We start from the raw sequence: 22,230 nt of genomic DNA on the forward strand, positions 1-22,230 counted from the left end.
CTCCTTGCTGTGCTCTTCTCCTTTCTCTGAATTTTCTTACTTTTCTGTTCCTTGATGCTTCAGGTCTATGGACATCCCTAAGGTGCCATGCCACTAAATCGGAGGGATCACATAACTTTGGATGCATCTGTGAATACTGTATAAGTGTGAAGACCATTAATCACGTCTCACATTGCCTGTGGTGAATCTGTTTTAGCCTACCACCTACAATACATTGTTACAACATCATTCTTTCCAGGCATGTTTAGTGCAGCCCTGTGAATTCACTGAGAAGACTAGAGTGGCAGGAAGGCTGAGAGAGTTTTCCTTCTCTACTCCATCCCCTGTTGCAGAATTTTATTTTAAGATATGTTACACGTGTTTGTGTGATGGAACATTTGTTTAATGATGAAAAGATGTGTTGCATTATTTTATGTTGCATTTGTTTAATTCTGTGAAGCTGTCTTGCTTTGCCTGTCTTAAACACCTAATGATAAAGAGCTGAATGGCCAATAGTGAGGCAGGAGAAAGGATAGGCGGGGCTGGCAGGCAGAAAGAATAGAAGAAGGAGAAATATGGGAGAAAAAGAAAAAAATCAAGATGACAAGGAGAGGAGGATGCTAGGAGCCACTTACCCAGCCACCCAGCCAGCCACGGAGTAAGAGTGAAAGTAAGATATATAGAAGAAAAGGAAAAAGTCCAGAGGCAAATGGTAGATGGGATAACTGCAAGTTAAGAAAAGCTGGCAAGAAACAAGCCAAGCTAACCCTGGGCATTTATAATTAAGAATAAGCCTCCCCATGTGTAAGTTATTTGGGAGCTGAGTAGCAGGCCCCCCAAAAGAGCATAAACAAAGAAAAGCATTTTTGGTGCCCAATGCAGGACTAGAGTAAAAGGAAATACAAACAACAATCCCCCTTCCACTGCTTCACAGAAAGAAATACTGACTAGAGAGCTGTTTTCTAGGTTGTCTGTAGTGATTGGCATCTAGCCAATGGCAGTGTTAGAAAGAATAAGAAACCCCATAAAATGCCTGGGCTGAGCCACCACCTAGGAAATGCTAGATAATCTAGGAATGCTAGAAATCCACAGGCAAATTGACTCTCTCACATTGGAAGAACCTAATATTGGGAAAGGGTGTTGTTGAGAGGTGCTGATGGAAAAATGAACCAGGAAATTTTTGGTGTTTTTGAAATCAAACAAAAAGAAAATAGACAAAGGGGGATTTATTATTTAAAATTCAACATGGTAGATAGTTTAAAAAATCTTTAAACTATTCATCACTGAAACTTCACTAATATGACAAAAGAGTTGAAGATAGAAACTAACGATAAGGACAAAGAGCACAAGAAGGAAGACAAGAGCAGATTTACCTCACAGCTTTGGAAAATGGTGAGGTGTGGTAGATGACTTGCCAAGGAGTCAAATTGGCCCAACCTAGAATCACCTGGGAAGATAGTCTCAAGAGACCAAGCAATTCTCTAGATTGGGTTGGCCTATGAGCATGTCTATGAGGTTTGTTAATTGATGTAATAAGGACCCAGACAACTATAGGTGGCACTATGGCATAGACTGGATCCTGAAGTATGTGATAGTGAAGAACAACAGCTAAAATCACAAAACAGCATGAGGTAGGTAGCTGATAACAGGAATTCCTTCTTCATAGTTTTGGAGCTCTGGAGGCTGAGTCCTCCAGCAAATCCAAGGCTAGCTTCTGCAAATCCAAGACTATCCCTGCTTGCATCCTTCTCCCATTTTTCAGATAGTATTATATCCTTCTGAGGTCTTTGATGTGGTTGAAGACTAGATACTTACAATTTTCCTTAGTTATGATAAAAGATCAGTTAGATATAAAACCTTAAACTCACAAATATAAGATAGATAGGATATTAATCTTGCCAAATACAAATAGACTAGATATTGTAACTGTAATTCTTCCTCAATAATTGTTTTGTTATATGTAATTTTACTATGTTAAAGTTAAAACCTTCCTTTTTGAAAAAGAAAAAAAGGGGAAGTGCTGTGGATATCGCTCTGTATAAATAAACACTGATTGGCTGGTAACCAGACAGGAAGTATAGGCAGGACTAACAGAGAGGAGAATTGAGGGAACAGGAAGGCAGAGGAAGGGACTGCCTGGAGCCGCCGCCAGGACAAGCAAGATGTAAGGTACCAATAAGCCACGAGCCACATGGCAAAGTATAGATTAATAAAAATGGGCTAAATATAAGAATAAGAGCTAGACACTGATAGGCCTGATCTAATGTCCAAGCAATTTAAATAATGTAAGCATCTGTATGTTTATTTTATAAGTGGGCTCCGGGACTGGCAGGACTTGGTGGGACCTGGAGAAAAAAGCTCTCCAGCTACAATCCCTGAGTTTTCTCCCTCTTTTCATGGTACCTCCCCTGGCAGAAAAAGCAAATGAGTTTTTATTAAAAGGCCTCTTTTAGCAAGGCAGATTCCACTTACTAGCATCATGGCCTCAGGTCTACTCACATCCCACAGGCTCCTCCTCCAGATACCATCATCTTGGAAAGTAGGAAGATTAGATGTCGCCATCCAAATTTTGGGGGGATAGAAACAAACATAGCAAGTGGCTTGGAGCATTTAATTAATGCAAAACCACGTACCAACAAGCTTTAAAAATACCCCAGTAGAGAAGGGAAAGCTTATGAAAATAGATTTTTTTTTTTTAGAGAAACATGCACACAAAAAAATAAAACTACAGAAAGAAAATCAACATGGAATTTTTCCAATTATAATAGTACATAAGAAAGCCCGATAAACAGAAACATTTCCATAATAGTACCCAAAGCATAGAAGTCTTTCTGCTACACTTGACGCTTAGCAAGAAGAAAATTGAGTCTTTTAAAGAAGCTCTTGAAAGCCTAGGCTTTTCCCAGAGATGCAATTCCTAGCATAGGCAGCAATCCAGCACAGCTTGAAGGGAGGGTAGCATTTACTGTGAAGGCTCTTGTGTACAGTACAAAAAAGAAAAAAGCCAACAGCAACAACAAAACTTTTAATTTCTACTTTAGATGATTCTCTCTCCTCTCTCTCTCTCTCTCTCTCTCTCTCTCTCTCTCTCTCTCTCTCTCTCTCTCTCTCTCTCTCTCCCTCTCCCTCTCCCTCTCCCTCTCCCTCTCCCTCTCCCTCTCCCTCTCCCTCCCCCCCCCCCCTCTCTCTCTCTCTCTCTCTCTCTCTCTCTCTCTCTCTCGGCTCTCTTATATGGATTTCAAGATAAAATTAACCCACTACTCTTGTTGAATATTACATAATTCTGCCCCACCCCCACCCCCACCCTGACCTCACTAGCAATGTGGTTTCTACATCTACAGTGCCTCAGGATTGCTGCAAATGATTCTTCCTTCCTGAGGTTCTTTTAAGAGTTTTTTTAGTTTTGTTTTTTTGTTTGTTTTGTTTTGTTGACATTGACAGCAGTAGGTTTGAAAATGATGTCACCATCAACCTCTGAGTAGCAAATTCTGTGTAGTTTAACAAAAAGAAGGGAAGAGAACACTCTCAAATGATCCAGTCAAGGTTTAACTAGGAAAACAAAGCAACTCTGCTTATTAAAATCAAGAACTTAATTATCAGAATTGATCCCTGGAGTGACAGGTGACAAGACAACCAGGACCATAAGGAGCCCCCACATTGGTAACTGTGGGGAGTTTCGTCTGTCCTCAATGCCATTGGGACAGGCAAACTGCCTTGTCCTTGGACTCCAGTATTCTTGTTGGGTAAGAGTTTAGGTATTTACATGTCTGCCCCATTCTACCTTGCCCATGTGATGCCCACAAAACACCCCTTAATTTTCTCATAGACCTAACTCATTATATAGCTGACTGGTGTGTGATTTCAGCCCCATTCCCAGATTCTGTTATCGCTACTAGCTGGTTATCAACTACTTCAATTTTACCAGCATCATTTTCTCTACATCTATCAACATTGCCCATGGAAACCATCACATCCCCTAGTTACCAATCAATAACTCTGAAGAGTTCTGTCTTAGAGTTCATTTTCTCTTGGCCCACTGCTCTCTCGTCCTGGAGTGCAGTGCCCACTCTGAGCCTTCCCATGTCCACATTTTTTGTGGCAGTGAATTCCTCCTTTCTCAGTTTTCCCCTCTCTTGATTTAAAGCTCACATTCTCTAGTACATTCTAACAAAATGTGCATGGGACACAAATCCTTGTGTCTCTGAATGCTAAAAATATTTTTTTTCTTTTCTTTCATTTGATTGATAGCTTGACAGTACTGCAAGCTGGGAAGCATTTTCTCTGAAGCTATATAAGCTCAGTTATCCTGTGCTGGGGAGTCTCCCACGTGATTGATGTGCTCCATTGACAGCTACTGCTTTTCTTCTTGATTATATACCATATCTCAAATGCCATTAAAACATCACTCTCCAATTACTTTTCTTTTGTTCACTTTCATTTTTATAAAGGTCTATCTCTACTATAATGTTAGTTGGAAAGGAGGGTTCAAGTTGGAAAGAAAACAGGTATGTGTGACAATTCATTATCTTTATCCAGAAAGAAAAATGTTTATTTCTTGCTCCTTGACCAAGAGCAATAATAATAATAATAATAATAATAATAATAATAATAATAATAATGGTGCCAATAGGCAAAAACAACAAAAAATGTTTTCATGTAGTCTCAACATAACTGAATAAAATATCAATAATATTTTATTGCAAAATGGACATGGACCACTTGGTACTGAGTAAAACTATAGATTGTTTATCACCATAGCAAGAAAGAATGACAGAGGGGTTTAAGAAGTGAAGAATTACAGCATAATTTAAAATTCAAGTGTAGTTATCCGGCTTTGAACTGAAGACTTAGTCTTCTTATTTTAAACAGTCCTGTAGCTCTTCAACTTATCTCTCTGACTCACCACAAGACTATGAAAACTAAAGAGCGTGTCCTGCACTCTAGGATGCTTGAGTCATTTTCTTTTGCAGATTTCAGTATGACTTTTCCTTCTCATCAGTGGCTGCAGTGTTTTTGAAGGTGTGATACTCCCTCGTGTTCTATAATGCTTATGGTGATTTTCCTACTGGAATTTGGTTTTACAATGTCTCCTAGGGAAAAAAAATCATGCTGAAAATGTCATAATGAGTTCTCTACTTAGGGGTATTTAAAAGAAAATGGCTTTTAAAGAAATGACTTAACACAGGCTTGTGGAACAAATGGCTTTGCAATAACTTGAGAGTGATACAATAAAACAACAAAGCAATTCCAAGAAACCGATCTGAATGGTAACCACACAGAAGAGAGGCCAGCCAGAATGCTGATAACCAACCAGGTCTTTGAAAGAACCAGATGTTGAGCACATGCTGCTAAGAAAGGGAAATAACTGCATACTCAGTGAACGTTGTGCTCACCACATGTTTTCACAGCAAGGAAATTAAAGAAATCAGTAGCAGTGACAGATGCTAGGGCAGTGAAACTAACAAAGGTATGCAAGAATTTAAAATTTTCTCTCTCGATGACTGCTTAGATTAATGAGCCAAAATCTTACTTAGCAACTAGATATTGATGGGAAGGAAAAAAAATATTTCAGTGCTTCCAACGAACACTCAATTCAAAACTATAGCCTTAAAATTTTGAGTTTAATATTAAATATATTTAAGAAATTTTAAGGAAACCCTAAAATGTTGAAGAAAAATCCAAGATACTATTAATATGTAGTTATTCTTCTGAATTGATACACAAGTGTGCACTTATATACAATGTGACAACACCATAATACAACATAGAATAATCAAATCAGAATATCTAGAATTTCTATCTCCTTCGACATTTGTTACTTTTCCATGTTGGGAGCTTTTGAACTCCCCTGTTCTAGTCTTTGTGGAACAGAAATAGTTGTAACCCATTTTGCAACAAAACGTTAGAACTTATCCCTCCTATCTGTACTTCATTACCCATTATTGAACATCCTTTATCTTTCCATGTCAGGCTTGTTTTACTTCCTACCATGTCCTTCATGTCTCTCCACACTGCTTCAAACGACCAGAGGTCTGCTTCTTTATTGCTGAATAATCTTTCATGCTTCAGGTGCAGCATGTTTCCTTCATCAACTAATTGACCTCGTGGTTGGTTCCCTGTCTGGGTTACTGTGGATAGTTCCGCAGTGGGTATAGGAGCACAGGAATTTCTTGGGCAGAAGACTTTCATTTCCTTTGGAAGCATATATAGCAGTGGTATAGATAAGCTGCATTGTATCTCTAGTTTTCTGAGGACTCTCCCCCCTGCTGTCCATGTTTATTTTTTACATTGATGGCATAAGAGATGTTTTAGTGTACTAGAAACCAGTTTTACTATGAAAGACCTTGGCCACATGATGCCCAGGGAACTACTTAGCTGACTCTGGTATAACCTCTTCACTTCCCAAATAGCTTGGGGATCTGAATGGAATGTCTGTACTGTGCATTTTCCTACAATTTAGGACCTTTATCAAAGAAATTCTATTTTTCACATAAAGTGGAAAGAGTTAAGTTTTCAGACTGGAAAAAAGCCTTTTCTTTAATTTATTAAACTGAATTATTCTGATTTACAGTGAAAAGTCTTAGTACAAAAGAAGAGCAAACTTACTGCACTCTACTTAAATGAAAAATTTCAGAACATAGTATGCTAGGCATAGTGGTCCATGACTGTTATAACGCTTGAGAGGAGGAGAGGAGGATTAGCATTCAAGGCCATCCTCAGCTCTATAGCAAGTTCAAAAGCTATATGAGACCCTGTCTGAGAACAAATCCACACCTAAACAAAGACAAACCCCATACTGTTACAAACAAATCCAAACTCCAGACACCTAAACCACAAAAAGACCTTTCTTAATATCTTGTATTTGTTTAAATATTGTTATTGTAGCTCATTGTCTTCAGATGTAGATCTAAATTTTTATTCTGTTCCTTCACAATACCATGTTAGTAATAAAGTTGGCATTAACTGTTCTTGCAAACTTTTGACATGCCAGCCACTGTACAGAAATACTTTGCAATACTGGTATAATATTAATAAATCACACATTCCTCTGAAACAAAACTCTTCAGGTTCCCTTTGTCTTCAGAGATTTAAGTATAAAATTTTCCACCCTAGCTACACCTGGAAGACTCTGAAAACTTACTGGTGAACCTTGAAAAATAAGATGAAATCTTTCCTCCTTTAGCAATTCTGCTTTACCTATTGGTGCATAATCAGCTCTCTTGTGTGAGTGCTCTCTGGGCTACATATAGCTGGGTTTGCATAGGCCACAGTGTGCTGTGTTTACATATCTACAAGGTTGACAGTCCTCTGAATTTTGAGCACTTTGAAGTCCTAAATTGTCATTATTTATCTCTGTGACTAGCAATCTTAAACTTTTAATTGACAAAACATGCCAACTCACTCCAGGGAGATTGGGCATTAATAGAAAGTGTTTACTTCAGATTATGATTCGATGATAGTTTAAAACATAGCTTGTGTGGTGTAGAAAATGGTGACCAAAAAGCCGTAAGGAAGCGTCTCACAATAACACAAGTGCAGAAAGCTGACAACCCTCGAGAAAAACAGTACTGGGTTTGAGGGACGCTGTGTCGCGCTTCTGACAAAATGATTACTTGTCTATTCATAGTATTTAAATTCTGACATTTAGGAGATTTTTTTCTTAAATTCTCTCTTAATCATATTTTGTGCCTGAGGTTTGACACACAAATATATTCATTGGGTTCATTTTCCCCAGATATTCTTTGGAGTCACTGGACATGAAACAAGTTCTCAGAAGCATGGCTAATGCTTACAGTTCCAAAGACAACAGATCTCAGGAGTGGAGAGATGACTCAGTGAGTCAAAGTACTTGATGCCCAAGCAGGAAGCCCTGAGTTTGAACTCCAGCACCTACATAATAAGCCAGGAACTGCTGCATGCACTTGGTAACCCCACCACTGTGAGAGCAAAGATGGCAGAATTGCTAGGGATTGCTGGGCACCAGTTTTGCTGAAATGGCTGACTCTGGATTCATTGAGATACCTTGTCTCAATAGAATAAAGCAGAAAGAGTAATAGAGAACGTCCTCTGATGTCCTCATATGGCCTCTCCACCTACACACCACATACACAGCATATGCATACACCAAACCCCCCACATACATATTATAGGTATATATGACACATACGCACAGACATATGCTACATATATACAGCACACACATACTCATAAAATTACATATTTATGTTAACAGTAATATTCATAATAATCTGAAAACATTCATTTAGTGCTGAATATCTGTATAACAAGGTAAGAAGCTGTTTTACAAATGTTCAAATATTGGGAGTGCTTCCCATGTGTAGCTAGCTTCATAAATATGACCTGTAAATACTTCGGAGATAATTTTTTCTTTAGTTACTTGTGCTGACCTATACTTCATGCTTAAATTTGCAAAAGTTGAACATCTAAAGCCCTTAATGTCTATAGATCTGATTCATTTTTATATTTTTAAAAAATTGCTTTACTAGTATTTTATGTGTCTGTATATTTATATTATATATATTTTACATTTTTATAGTGCTGGGAATCAATATACTAAATGAGCACTCTACTGAACTTTGCTTACTCAATATTCAAAGTGCATACTCATAGTGTGCTCAGAGTCTTATCAACACCTGTGTATTACTGGTAAAGTATAAATGTGCCAAGTATGGGCAGCACTAATTGGAACCAGTGAGTTATCAAAAATTAAAAATGAAGTTAGGAGTGGGACATGGAGAAGTTGAAGAAAGAAAATGGGGAGTATATATGATGCTATTTCGTTGTATACATTATGGAGGCCCGCAAAGGTTTCCTAGTGAGATCTGAGCTTGCTTTACCCAGCAGGGCTACATTAGAGGATTGCTTGACCACCTGTGTGGTTACCAGGTGACTGGAAGGGTCTGCACTTGGCTGTGCTGGGGGAGGTCTTTGCTCTATCCCTTGGCATTCCTATAAAAGGCCCTTTAGAAGAGACAGGAAGAGCCAGTTGATAATGATCCAGGTCCTCCCTAAGCTATCCTGTGTTTCTATATGTTTCTCTCCCCTCTATCCTTCTATCTAAATATTTCTCACTCTTCCATCCTCAATAGTACCCTGGGGAAAAAGTGGGAGTGGGCCACCCACAGACAAATGGGTAGGCTCCCCACAATACATGTCTGAAAGAAAAATTATAATTTTAAAATATGACAAGTAAATGATAAATGTATGAATACTATAATACATATCCATGATGGATAAGTGTCACACAAATAAATGATGGATAAGAATCAATACTGTGACACAAATACATGATAGATAAGTGCCAATTAGCTAGAAAGCTACTCATCTGGGCCTGCTAATGAGAGATTTTCTAAATAACTTCAACCATTGAGAAGTATGTTTGTAGTTTAATTTTTGTTTTCTACCAGAATGAACCACCATTCCCATGCATGGTTATGCTTTAATACAAACAGCATTAATGAGTCACATAGGAAGGGAGTTGTGTCTCTCAGAATACTGTCATATAGTAATTAAGCCTGAAGTCATCTTTATGATATAAATGTTCTAGAGAGAGATTGATAATATTGCTCACACATTTTGTTTCCAGGAAGTATCCAGAGTTCTTCCCATGTATTGCCCTTTAAGCAGCCATATTTAACATCACAGGAACTTGTGACTCTTAGTTTTACCATTTGGGCAGAAAGTGAGCACTGATCCAAAGGTACACAGTTCCCAGAGTACCAAGAATGCGCTATGTAGGTTGGACACAAAGTTCTTAAGGCCTACCCCAGTGATTAGATCTATGAATACCCTAACTGTCATCACAGAGCCTTTTTCCAGTGACTGATGGAAGCAGATGCAGAGATCCACGGCCAAACACCAGGCTGAGCTCCAGGAGTCCAAAGAGAAAGAAGAAGGATCCTATGAGTAAGTGACGTCAAGATCATGATGGGGAAACCTACAGAGACAACCAAACCAAACTAGTGGGAACTCATGAAATTTAGACCAACACCTGTGGAGCCTCCACAGGACTGGACTAGGCCTCTGCATAATTGAGACAATTGTGTAGCTTGATCTGCTTAAGGGCCCCCCTGACCGTGGAATCAGGATCTGTCCCTGCTGCATGGGCAGGCTATTTGGAGCCCACTACCTAGGGTGGGACACCTAGCTAGCCTTGAGGTGGGGGGGGGGGCGAGGGTGGGGGAGGAGGCTTGGACCTGCCCCTACTGAATGTACCAGGCTCTGCTGACTCCCCATGGGAGGCCTTAACTTCTTGTAGGCGGGAAGAGGGGGGGGGGTTGGGGGGGCAGGCTGGAGGGGTAGGAGGAGGGAAGAGGGGGATCTGTCATTGGTATGTAAAATGAATTTAAAAATTTCTTAATTAAAAAAAAGAACTTGTAAAAAAATAAAAAAGAGACCAATAGATTTTTTTCTTTCTGTATTTGTTATATGATGAGACTAGCTTGAAACTCAGAGATTCACCTGCCTCTGCCTCCTGAGTGCTGAGATTAAAGGCATGCACCACCACACCCAGCCTTAGATTTCTCATTTAAATGATATGAATTGGGAAATAGCAAGAATCAAGAAATTGCTAGTGGCAGATAAAGATGCAAGGCGAATTGGTGCTCCTGAAGGAGTCATAGGAAACCAAAAGCATAAAGGAGCATAGGGCAAGATGTGGCACAGAAGAGTTGTAGCCTATGAGAGAGAAGGGTGAGTTCAGACCTCAGGGGAGCCCAGTTTTCTGCATAGAGCCCCAGGAAAGTGCTAGAGTCTCTCTTTTTGCAACCAGAACAGATAAGGCAAAACAATGGGCAATGTTCTCCCCACTTTCTAGATCAAATCACAAGGTCCCATTGAACTGAAATCACTCATCTGCTATTGCCTGAACATAAAGTATTTCAGTAGAGGGTGTGACACAAGCCTTTCAAAGCCAGGAGAATACCTCATCACTGCTGTTTTGACTATGAAGGGCTGCCAGCACTGTCAGGAGCATTTGACAGAATGCACATTCCCAGGTACTGGCTGGGACCCTCTGAATCATCACTCCAGAGACATGAGCATGGTTCAGTCTCCGAATTCTAAATATCTTGATGGTTTTATTCCTCTAAAGAACACTGACTCACACAGCCTGTGGTGATTGAGATTTGTCCCTGGATGAGTTAACTGCAGAGTAACTTCAAGTGTCCCCAGGGTTACAGAAACTATGACCTGGTGCATAGAGCTACCACTGTCTTTGTTTGTTTGTTTTGTTTTGATCTTTTCCATTGGTAAGAAATAAAATCCCATTCACACTGCTTTCTTCTCTCCTCTTCATACCCACCCCTGCATACAATAATATTGGTTTTGAGTATTAAACCCCATTTTAGAAGCTCAAAAACTGAATCCTTAAAATTAAAACTTGGTACTTGGACTAGCAACTAAAAGCGTTGTTCATTAAAATAGACTGAAGTTCCTCTGGTAGCTGCAACTCTTTTTTGTTTGTTTGTTTGTTTGTTTTTCGAGACAAGGTTTCTCTGCTTAGCCTTAGCTGTCCTGGATCTCACTCTCTAGACCAGAATGGCCTTAAAGTCACAGAGCTCCACCTGCCTCTGCCTCCCAAGTGCTGGATTAAAGGTATGCGCCACCTGGAACACGACTGTCAGAAAAGCCAGCAGTCAGAATACCTTTGCTGTGTTAGGTACTGGGAGAGGTCCAGTCAGTTTTCTATTAGGATAGATGGACTACACTCTTTCTAATACCCACACATCCAAGAGTATATAAACAACACAAATTTGATTTAAAGATGGGAGAATAGAGAAAGAGCTGAATCTGAGAGAAGTTGGGTGATGGGGGTAAATATGATCAAAATCCTCTGTATGCAATTCTCAAAGAGCTCATAAAAAACAAATTTTCTTTTTAAAAAAAGCCCACGTTTTTCCTACTATTCTTCTATGGACAGAGTGATGCTAGATTTGTCACTCGAGGATTCCTTTGGCATTCAGGCTCTGCCATGGTAGCCCCGGTCCCCCCCCCCACTTTCAATAGCCAGCCCATGTCTCTACCTGCTGCTTCCTTTGTGCCAGAGCCCACTCAGCCTGTGTTTTCCTTAATTCCAATGCCACTCTTCACAGAAATATAAAAAAGAAAAAAATCCTAAAATTTACAGAGTATCCCAAACAAAGAGTCAAGGCAATCAGGCGGGAACAACACCGGAGGCCTCGTCCCTTACTTCACACTGTCTGACATAGCTAGAGTCTCACTGTGGTACAAGCACAGCAATGGAGACATTGATCACAATAATAGAAGAGATAGTGGACAATTTGCTCATTTGGTTATTGATTTTTGTCAAAGGGCCCAAGAGCACACAATAAGAAAAGGACAATCTTTAAAATAAATGGGACACGTAGACACACACACAGCAGAGGACTGACTGTAGTGGGTAGCCATTCCAGCTTTGATCTGGAAGTTCCAACCCCCATTGAGACTTCGGCAACTGTCACGCCTACAAGGCGGGCCAAGGGAGGCGCCTGGGGACCTGAGATCTGGATCGCAAGCGCTCGCTCGGTTCTGGGACCATGGATGGTCGAGGTGGACCAAGCAGAGCTCCAGAGAACACCGCTGGACTGTGATACACCTTCCCCAGACCCCGCGACCTACCTATCTCTTAATTTGTAAGTTATGCCATTAAATAAATCTCCTTTTAACTACGTGGAGTGGCCTTAATAATTTCACCAACAGAGGACCTCATCTCACACCACTCGGAAACGTCCAATGGAAGACTGAAAGTCAGACTTGACAGCTGGCTTTAAAGTGTTGCTCAGCCGTATAGCACGTGTAAGTCATGCCCATGTCCTGCCTTCCATCCCCAGTACAACCAAAACAAGCAAAAGACTCCCAACATTTCAAGGCTACTCTGGAAATACAGGAAAATCCACATAATATTGCTTTGGATAGGACTGTTTTGTTGTTGCTTGTTGAATTAATTTTTTTTTTGTACATGACTTAAAAGAACTCACACAATTTAAAAGGGCAAAAAAGACAAATGAGATTATAACCAACTAAATTGTCTCTACATAACAAAAGGGTACAGTGAAGAGAATAGTAGAAATAGTTGATATTAATAATATAAACAATAATAGAAACAATTTATATTAACAATATATACAGAACTGGGAAAACAAAATACAAGACAAAATAAAATAAGAAAAGAAAACTTCATAGCAAGAAAACACATAACCTGACTTTCAAAGGGGTAACTGACCCGAACATGCATTTTTCAAATGACATCCAAATTAATCAGCAGATATACAGAAAAAGAAACTCTCAACAAAGCTAACTACAAGGGAAATTAAAATCACAGGGGAAAGCACTTTACATTTGCTCCAATGGCTATTATCAGACGACCAATGCTAACAAGTATTGGCGAAGGTGTGGGGAAAAGAGAACCCTGTGCAACATTAGTGGGACATGAATTAGTCCAGGACTGATGGGACACAGTATGGGGGTTCCTCAAAGAGAGTCATTATTTCTGGATATTTAATATTAAAGCATAGAGAAGCATATTGAGAACACAATTCAAAATATAATTTGCACAGGGGAATTTGTTCTTTTTTCCTACGGTAGGTCACACTGAGAAGACTATTCTGCATAAGCTTACTAATTACCACCTAAGTCAGCACAAATCACAGCCAGCCTGGAACACTGAGGGAGGAATGTCCCATGCAACATGTATAATTCATAAAAGCATGAAAGGTTTTCTTTAAAGACCAATGTTTTCATTTAATCAATTTTGCAACTAATTACTTCTACTTAACTTGAACAAGAGTATATGGGCTTTATGCAAATTATCACTTCTAAACTGCTAAAACATATATTAAATATTGACATGATAAATAAAATATATTGCTATAAATATTTGATTAGGATCATTAAACGCAACTAGAAGTCACTGAAAAATTTTAAAGTAACTCTCCACATCATGTTCAACTATAAATTAACTAAATATTTATGTATCTAGCATCCCTTCCCTTTCATTTTCCTACTAGGAAGATTATATAAAATAATATAAAATGGAACAATCTAGAAATTAATAAGAAATTGGATGAATTAATAAAAAGTGAGATTTGGTCAAGCTCAGTTTTAGAGTTTAAAACAGTAACGGTAGTGAAATTTTTTTAAAATAAGTAGTCCTGGTATTTATTTTACTTTTGTCTCTGTTATTTTTATTGTTGCTGCTGCTGCTGTTGTTGTGTGTCTATGATGTGTGTGCACATGTCACAGTGCTGCTGAGGAGGTCAGAAGAAACGTGGAGGAGGTGGTTTCTCCTTCCACTTTGGCTTGGTTCTTGGGGTGGAGCTAAGGGCATGAGGCTCCCACAGCAGGCAACTTGCCCTGCTGAACCACTGCTGTTTATTTAAATGACTGAGATCCCTTTGCTATATCTATAGGTTCTTTGACAAGGTCTAACTCACCGTGTAGTCCAGTGCTCTGTGCACCACCATTTGCAGATTGTCCTTTTATTTTATGTATTTTTGCCTCTTGCATGAGATATTGCAAAGTTCAGTGTAGGAAATAAATTGTGCTCTGTTTCTATTGAGGTGCTGTTACCTCAGAACAGATAATAACATGGGGTGTGCCATAATTGTAATTCAGCAATACTAGGCAATCAAATGATATGTAATTTGCTGTTTCTATACCAAACCAAACCCCCAAACATTCTGATTTCTAATAATGAAATGTAAGATCTAGGAAAAATAATCAAAACCACATATAATAAAACAAGAATACAAAACAAAATAATACAATACTATACAAAACACTGATAAATCAATATTGTTCCCATGAGGCTGGAGAAAGTTTAGGGGCCAGTTGCCCAGTGATGAAATCTAGTTATCTTCTAGAATTGGAAGCCTTTATCAGTGGTTCATAATCACTAATCAGAAAACGGCAATGGGGGATAGTCCATTCAATTTCAATATTAGTCAGTTCATACAAAATCTCCAAAAAACAAAAAACAAACAAACAAAAAAAAAACAAAAAAAAAAACAGTGGTTGTTTGAAGAGGTATGATGAGTGAATTGTCAAACAAAAGCATTTTGTGACCTATATATAGCCAGGTCAAAATATGCACAAGAATGCTGCTGAAGGAAAATATTTGAACTATTTTAAGAGTGTTCCTGTAATAAAGATACTGAGCAGTGAAGTAACTGCCTGCGACTGATGTCAGGGGCCTGAAGATGGTGAAGTTGACCAGCAACTCAACCAACAGTTAAAACTGCGTTCAAAGACCTGGGGAAAGTAACTTCAAAAGGAAGAGGGAGAGAATGCGAGGCAGATCCGTTTCTGAACTGAATAGTTGGCAGACGGAGTTAGCACGCCCGAAGCTGGGCATTGATAGAGAGGGAAAGATGGAGAAGGCAAGCCAAGCCTACAGGAAGGAGAGATAAACCAAGACCTAATTTCACTTTCCAAATGATAGTCCATCCTTCTGTAGCTTAACATGATTTGGGCTGGTGATTTTACTTTTATTAGCACAGGTGGTGAGATGCCTCACAGCAGGGCTGCAGAGAAAGGAGGCTTGCTGAGAAATCCTGGGGTTTCCTTTATAGTCAGTAACTTCTCCTTACCAAGGAGTAAGACAGGCGAAGAAGATGTTCTGTCCATGATGTAGAAGGAATAATCAGAACTTTCCGAAGACTATCAGCCAAAAGGAACAACAATAAAAAGGTGCTTTACAATTCCAGGAGTACTACCCCGGCCCCTTCCCAATTAATCAAAACTGTGTTGAACACCATGTGCTTCCAAACCTTGAAAACAACTTTATGACCTGGCCACATGATTTCTCACAGGTATAGTTACAGCAAATGAATCCCTCTGCAGACAATACCACTCCATCATGTGAGCTTCTATCTCCTTCCATAGTCTCCTCTACCTTTCCCAGTTCCTGCAGGTCATCGGCCTCTGGTTGCCACATGGTTGTTAGTATCACAGTCACACTTGTCTGTCCTGACAAATACCACTATGTTCTCACCAAACTATTTCCTTTTCTACCCACACACTTAGCTTAAGTTACATTTTGGAGTGGTTTTGCAGACATGAGAGCAAGTGGCCATTGAAGTAAGGCAGAAATGAGGCGTCCAGTCTCCAGGTCTGCCCTCTACAATCTCCCAGTCAACCTGCAGCAATGGGTTTTGCTCTCTCTTCTTTCTTTCCCTGTCCCTAGATGTGGAGGAGACAGTGGGAGAGGCTGAGGATCTGAGCTCCAAGGATCCCTACCGCATTTTGAACAATTGCCTCCTAAGCACTGAAATAGGTCTCCATGTGAAAAAACATCCCACTGTTAAGCCAGTGTGATGTGAAGCTATCTTAGAGAGTGAATACTTCCCTGGCTAATACAAACTATACTCACCTCTCTACTGACTTGAATCAGCACTCTGTTTCTTGACAAAGTTTAGGCAAACTTGCCCCAGAAATTCTTCTATGACTTCCTCTGCAGTTTCTGATATGTTGTTATTGTTCACGAGCCCGTTTACTGTGGTGTTTGTGAGTTTGTTTTCTTTTTCTTGTTTTTATTTTCTATACAAGTGCTCTCTATATAGCCCAGGCTGGCTCAAACTCACAGCAATCATCGTGCCTCAGCCTCTCACTGCTGGGATCACAGGCCATGCATCACCATGCCAGACTAAATCTGTTCTTTAAAGTCAAGTTCTTTAATATGTCAATTACATAATAAGCACAATTATTCCTGAACAGCCAATCGATGAGTTTTGACAAGTGTACGCAGACACAGAGCCCCCAGCTGCTGTAAAGACAGAACACTTACATTTCTTGTTGCCTTGCTATCTTTCCCCACCAGCGCCTCACGCTTGGTACCTGATGTGTTTTCTGTCCCTCTGTTCTATTTCTCTAAACTGTCATACAAATGGAAACATATCACGCACAGCCATCTGTGTCTGGCTTCCCTCACTGAGGAAATCTTCGTGTCTTTAGAACTCTGTCGTGTCATTGCATGTAAGAGGAGTTCGTTTTGACTCATTGCTGGTTGTCAGTCCATTGGATTTTCTTAAACCTTGACTGACACCAGGGTTCATAAGGGCCAAAATAAAAGGTCTTCATACCCAAGATCTTGGGTAATAGTGTTGCTTTGAATATATTTCCCCAGGATTTATTTATATTCATCTTTAAACTATTTCCAGCTTCCTACTATGAGTCAAATACTACTACTACAATATCCTCAAAATCCACAGAGGCTTACCTTCTTGCAACTTCCAAATAGAAAAATTGTAGATATTTGTCAAAAAGAAATAAAGTGCGTAGAATTATAGGTTCAATTTTATAACAACAACAAAAGTCTGATCACACCCAATTTTCCCCGTTTACACATGACTTCCTTCTGAATTCTTTGGGATGAAGAGTAGGAACTAAGAAATGAAAAGGGCAGCTATACCTCTCTCAGCAACTGGTCTTTAAGTTCAACTTCAAGGACTGAGTCCATAAGTGATAACGGACATCTAGCTGAATACGTATCTCCATGAGGGATTTCATTGCTGCCTGGAGTGCAAGCAGGCAACAAAGTATTATCACACAATAGGAAGAGAAGTATCCCCACCCCTCCAGCCAAGAACTATTTTTACTGTTTGTAGTGCGATGATCTGGGAAATTCAACGCTTTTTTTTTTTTGGTTTTTTTTTTTTTTGGGTTTTTTTTTTTTTTTGGTTTTTTTTTTTTTTTTTTTTTTTTTTTGGTTTTTCAAGACAGGGTTTCTCTGTGTAGCTTTGCGCCTTTCCTGGAACTTACTTTGGAGACCAGGCTGGCCTCGAACTCACAGAGATCCGCCTCCCTCTGCCTCCCGAGTAATGGGATTAAAGACATGTGCCACCACTGCCTGGCTAAAACGCATATTTTTTAATTAAATTTTTTCGTTTATTCTATATACCAACCACAGTTTCCCCTCCCTCCTCTCTTTCTGTTCCCTCCCCACACACACCTCCCATCTACCCCCTCCCCATTCACTCCTCCTCAGTTGAGAAAGGGGCAGGCCTCTCATGGGAGTCAACAAAGCATGTCATATCACATTGAGGCAGGACCAAGCTCAGCCCCCTGCATCACGGCTGGGCAAGGCATCTCTGCATGGGAAATAGCTTCAAAAAAGCCAGTTCATACATACACCAGGAACAGACAGATCCTGGTTCCACTACTAGAGGGCCCACAAATGGACCAAGCTACGCAACTGTCATCAACATGCAGAGGGCCTAGGTCTGGTCCATGCGAGCTCCCTAGCTGTTGGTCCAGAGTCTGTGAGCTCCCAATAGCTCAGGTCAGGTGTCTCTGTGGGTTTCCTGTCATGATCTTGACCCCCCTTGCTGGTATAATCCCTTCTCACTCTCATTAACTGGATTCCCGCAGCTCAGTGCTTGGCTGTGGATTTCTGCATCTGCTTCCATCAGTTACTGGATTAAGGCTCTCTGTTGACAATTGGGGTAGTCACCAACCTGATTACAGGAGGCCAATTTAGGCACCCTCTCTACTATTGCTAGGAGTCTTAGCTGGGATCATCCTTGTAGGTTCCTGGGAGTTTCCCTGGCACCAGGTTTCTCCCTCACCCCCAATTAGCCCCCTCTATCAAGATATCTCTTTCATTACTCTCCCACTCTGTCCTGCCCTCAACTCAAACAACTCGATCCCTCATGTTCCCATCCTCCATCCCCTCCCCTCCACCCCCTCCTGCCCTCAGTTTACCCAGGAGATCCCATCTATTTCCCCTTCCCAGGGAAATTCATGTGTCCCTCTTAGGATCCTCTTTGTTACCTAGCTTCTCTGGGGCTGTGGATTGTAGCCTGGTTTTCTTTTGCTTTGCATCTAACATCCACTTATGAGTGAGTACATACCATTCAACACATGGTTTGACAGTTACGGGTACCAAGAACAGCCTCCTCCCAGTAAACCTCATTATCTCTCTGGGACATTGGTGATGGGAGACTAGTAGTGATATTGTGTTCCCTAATATATTATGCATTAAACTTATCTGGGGTCAGAGAACAGAACAGCCGCTAGATAGACATAGAGGCCAGAAAATAGTGGCACACACCTTTAATCCTAGCATTCTGGAGGCAGAAATCCATCCAGATCTCTGTGAGTTCAAAGCCACACTGGAAATAGCCAGGCATGGTGACACACGCCTTTAATCCCAAGGAGTGATGGCAGGAAGCAGAAAGGTATATAAGGCGTGAGGACCAGGAACTAGAGCCTGGTTAAGCTTTTAGACTTTTGAGCAGCAGTTCAGCTGAGATCCTTTTGGATAAGGACTTAGAGGCTTCCAGTCTGAGGAAACAGGATCAGCTGAGGAACTGGCGAGGTGAGGAAGCTGTGGCTTGTTCTGTTTCTCTGATCTTCTAGCATTCACCCCAATACCTGGCTTCAGGTTTGATTTTATTAAGACCTTTTAAGATTTGTGCTACAGGGACTTGTAAGGCTCTTCCCAAGGGTGATTTGAAAACAGTGGCAACTGGCCAAGCATTGGAGATCTGAAAGCTGTTTGTGACATCAGAGTGGGCATCTGGGTGTTTCTTGTCAAAAAGAGAGTCTGAGATTGTGACTAGAAGACTATGAAAGGCAAGTACCTTTTAGAGTCCAAGACATTCCACCTAAACTCCCAAAGGATGAGAAGTACCATTGGGTTATCCTAACTCACCTTCATGGTCAGTATAATAACAGACAATTCTCATAGAGAAATCAGGTGATGTATGTGACTAAACTTTATATATATATATAGTTTCTTAATTCTGCAATGTGTTACTCATACTGATGAGTTAGTTTATATTCATTTAAAGCTTTACAAAGAATATTTATGCATTTGCATAATTTCATGAACTAAGTATCAAGTAAGGGAACAGGCATTTGACTTTTCCAGAGGGGCAAGCTGAGACTAAAAAGAGATAGGTGTTTGGCCCACCATCCCACACTTAATAACGCACCAGATGCAACTAGTCTTCTGAATTCTCAGTTCTTTGCAACCAGCTAAACTCATCACATTACGAACAGATTCCCACTGCCAACTTCATTGCTAACAATCCTTGTTAAGTTTGCAGGAGACTTCACTTCGGGGATTAACAAGAGGCCACCCAGAGAATCAGAAATGAATAAAGGGTTTTAAAATCTTCATCTCTTTCCTAAATTATATTGCGGAAGAGTATTACACATTATGCTTTTACTTCCAGAGGTATTCTCAATGAACCACACTTGCAGAAGCATTTAAAACCTTTCTGAGTTGAGATTATTATTAATTATGGAAAACCAAAGGTAAAATGTGGTTATTTATTTCATTTCTGCTACATTTTTCTTAGTACTCTATAAAAACAATCTGCCAGATTTCTGTTGCATTGCAGCTCTCATTAAAAACAGTGAGTGATGGCCTCCATCCTCCTACAGGACTCTAAGGATGGACGTGTTTTCATTGTCCCTCCTTTGACAAGCCTGTGTTTAAGTTTGAGAGGCTTGTGTTTTGGTTTCATCTTGCTTCCAAATAATAAATTTCTGGTCTGGAATTTAGACAAGTTTAGTTACGCAATGCATCTGAATACACAAGTTAAACGTATTTCCAGGCCGGCCAGATGTTAGCTCTCTCACACATTTATACCTTATGACACTCATAGTGATATGTAGCTCCAGGGTTGTTTTAAATATTTATGCTAATTTTTAAGAAAGCAGACGTTCTTTGGACATTTCTCGTACGTTTAAAAAAGGAAAATATTGTTTTATAAAAGCCACAATTATTAAGTTGGCAACCTTGCAAATAGCATTTTTTGTCTCCACAATGCTACATCACATACATGAGAGCTCTGTTAGTTCACAAAGGTATTATGTCAACACACCCATACTGAATACACTGTAGGAACCAGTTCTGTGTATGCCGTGGCACACCGTGAGTGACAGGTTCATTTCTTCCTCTGTCTGTCCACCTCACACTCCCTTCCCACTTGCCCCACCAAAAGCACTGCAGCACACCATGCTGCTCCCTGGTTGAGTTGTCTAACACTACTGCATGGGGAGAAGCAATCTCTGCTGCTTGCCTTCTCCAACAGTCTCTGTTTTAAAAGACTGATATTATTATTAGAAGACTGAATATATATAAATCTATATGTTCAAGAAAGCACTGGTATGGCAAGGCTCTTGTACAGAGAATTAAATGGTGTGGTAGCAATGTGCTGGTTTCATGCTCTCCATGGAGCTGTTCCTCTCGATGAACACGTGACAATCATGTGAATAAAGAGAACGTCATCCACAGACGTAGGCCACTGCCAAATACTTGGCTTCAGGGCCTCAGGGACTCCAGGAGAAAACTGCGTAGCAGCATGGTGGCTCTCTGTGGCTTCTAAACTGTGCTGAATGTTACTGGCCCTCATTTCCTCCAGAGTCACCCAACAGCATGCAGAAAGATCCAGAATCTCCCATCTTGCCCTCTTCTGTCATCTTTAAGAACACTGTTCAGACCACACGTGTTTCAATACGTCAGCACTCAGCATGGATTGTTGAATGTCCTGTTTTCTTAGTCACCCTTCCCGTGTTTATATACACACACGCTGAGAGGCACCTTTGGAAAGAAGTGTTTTCTTCTCACTGCAAGGCCCCTCTCTCCTTTCACCCTTCCCACGTCATGCCATTAGAGGGCCAGATTGGGTCTCACTGTGTGATTTTCCTACTTTGGTAATCTTTGTTTTTGTGAGCTATAGAAAACCATAGAACACGTTTCTTAACATCAGGGCAAAATGATCCTTTTTGGTTTCTGTAAGGGGATCTCAAAATCATAAATGAACCCTGTGAAGTTAGAAGAAAAACTGACAATATCTCATGTTTATATAACTTCAACATCTGGAAGCTGCTTGTAACCTCAGCACTGCTGTGGCAAGAAGGCGGCAAGATGAAACTCATGATGTCTCAAATAAATACATAAACTTAAAAGTAAAATAAAATGCCCGAATCTTGTTCTACCTGGTCTGTATTGTTGTTATTGAGCAAGCGACATTAACTACAACAATGATGATGAAAGTTCTAATAATGAGAGGAATTCTAATTTCTATAATCACTCTGAAATCCTAATTCAACCTTCACTTTTCTGGGCTTAAGTTAAGCAGCAAGTTAAAAATGTTCATTGAGGCACAACACTTATTTTTACATTTCAAAATTATTGCTATTTAGTAGAAACTGTAGCCTTATTTTCTCCTGTACTTCCTACTTAGTCAAGCGCTCACATAACAACCTCAGGGTTGCCAA

General features: G+C 40.1%; 1 long non-coding RNA gene across 1 annotated transcript in view; it reads left to right on the forward strand.

Annotated features, from left to right (window-relative positions):
• The window catches only part of LOC131909287 (uncharacterized), a 53,560-nt gene that overhangs the window by 21,084 nt on the left and 10,246 nt on the right, over positions 1-22,230 (forward strand). The window contains exon 3 of the long non-coding RNA XR_009378818.1: positions 9,807-9,906. This is a non-coding gene — a long non-coding RNA (uncharacterized LOC131909287). The remainder of the gene's footprint in view (positions 1-9,806; positions 9,907-22,230) is intronic.

This window comes from Peromyscus eremicus, chromosome 4 (genome assembly GCF_949786415.1).
Source record: "Peromyscus eremicus chromosome 4, PerEre_H2_v1, whole genome shotgun sequence".
Classification (NCBI taxonomy): domain Eukaryota; kingdom Metazoa; phylum Chordata; class Mammalia; order Rodentia; family Cricetidae; genus Peromyscus; species Peromyscus eremicus.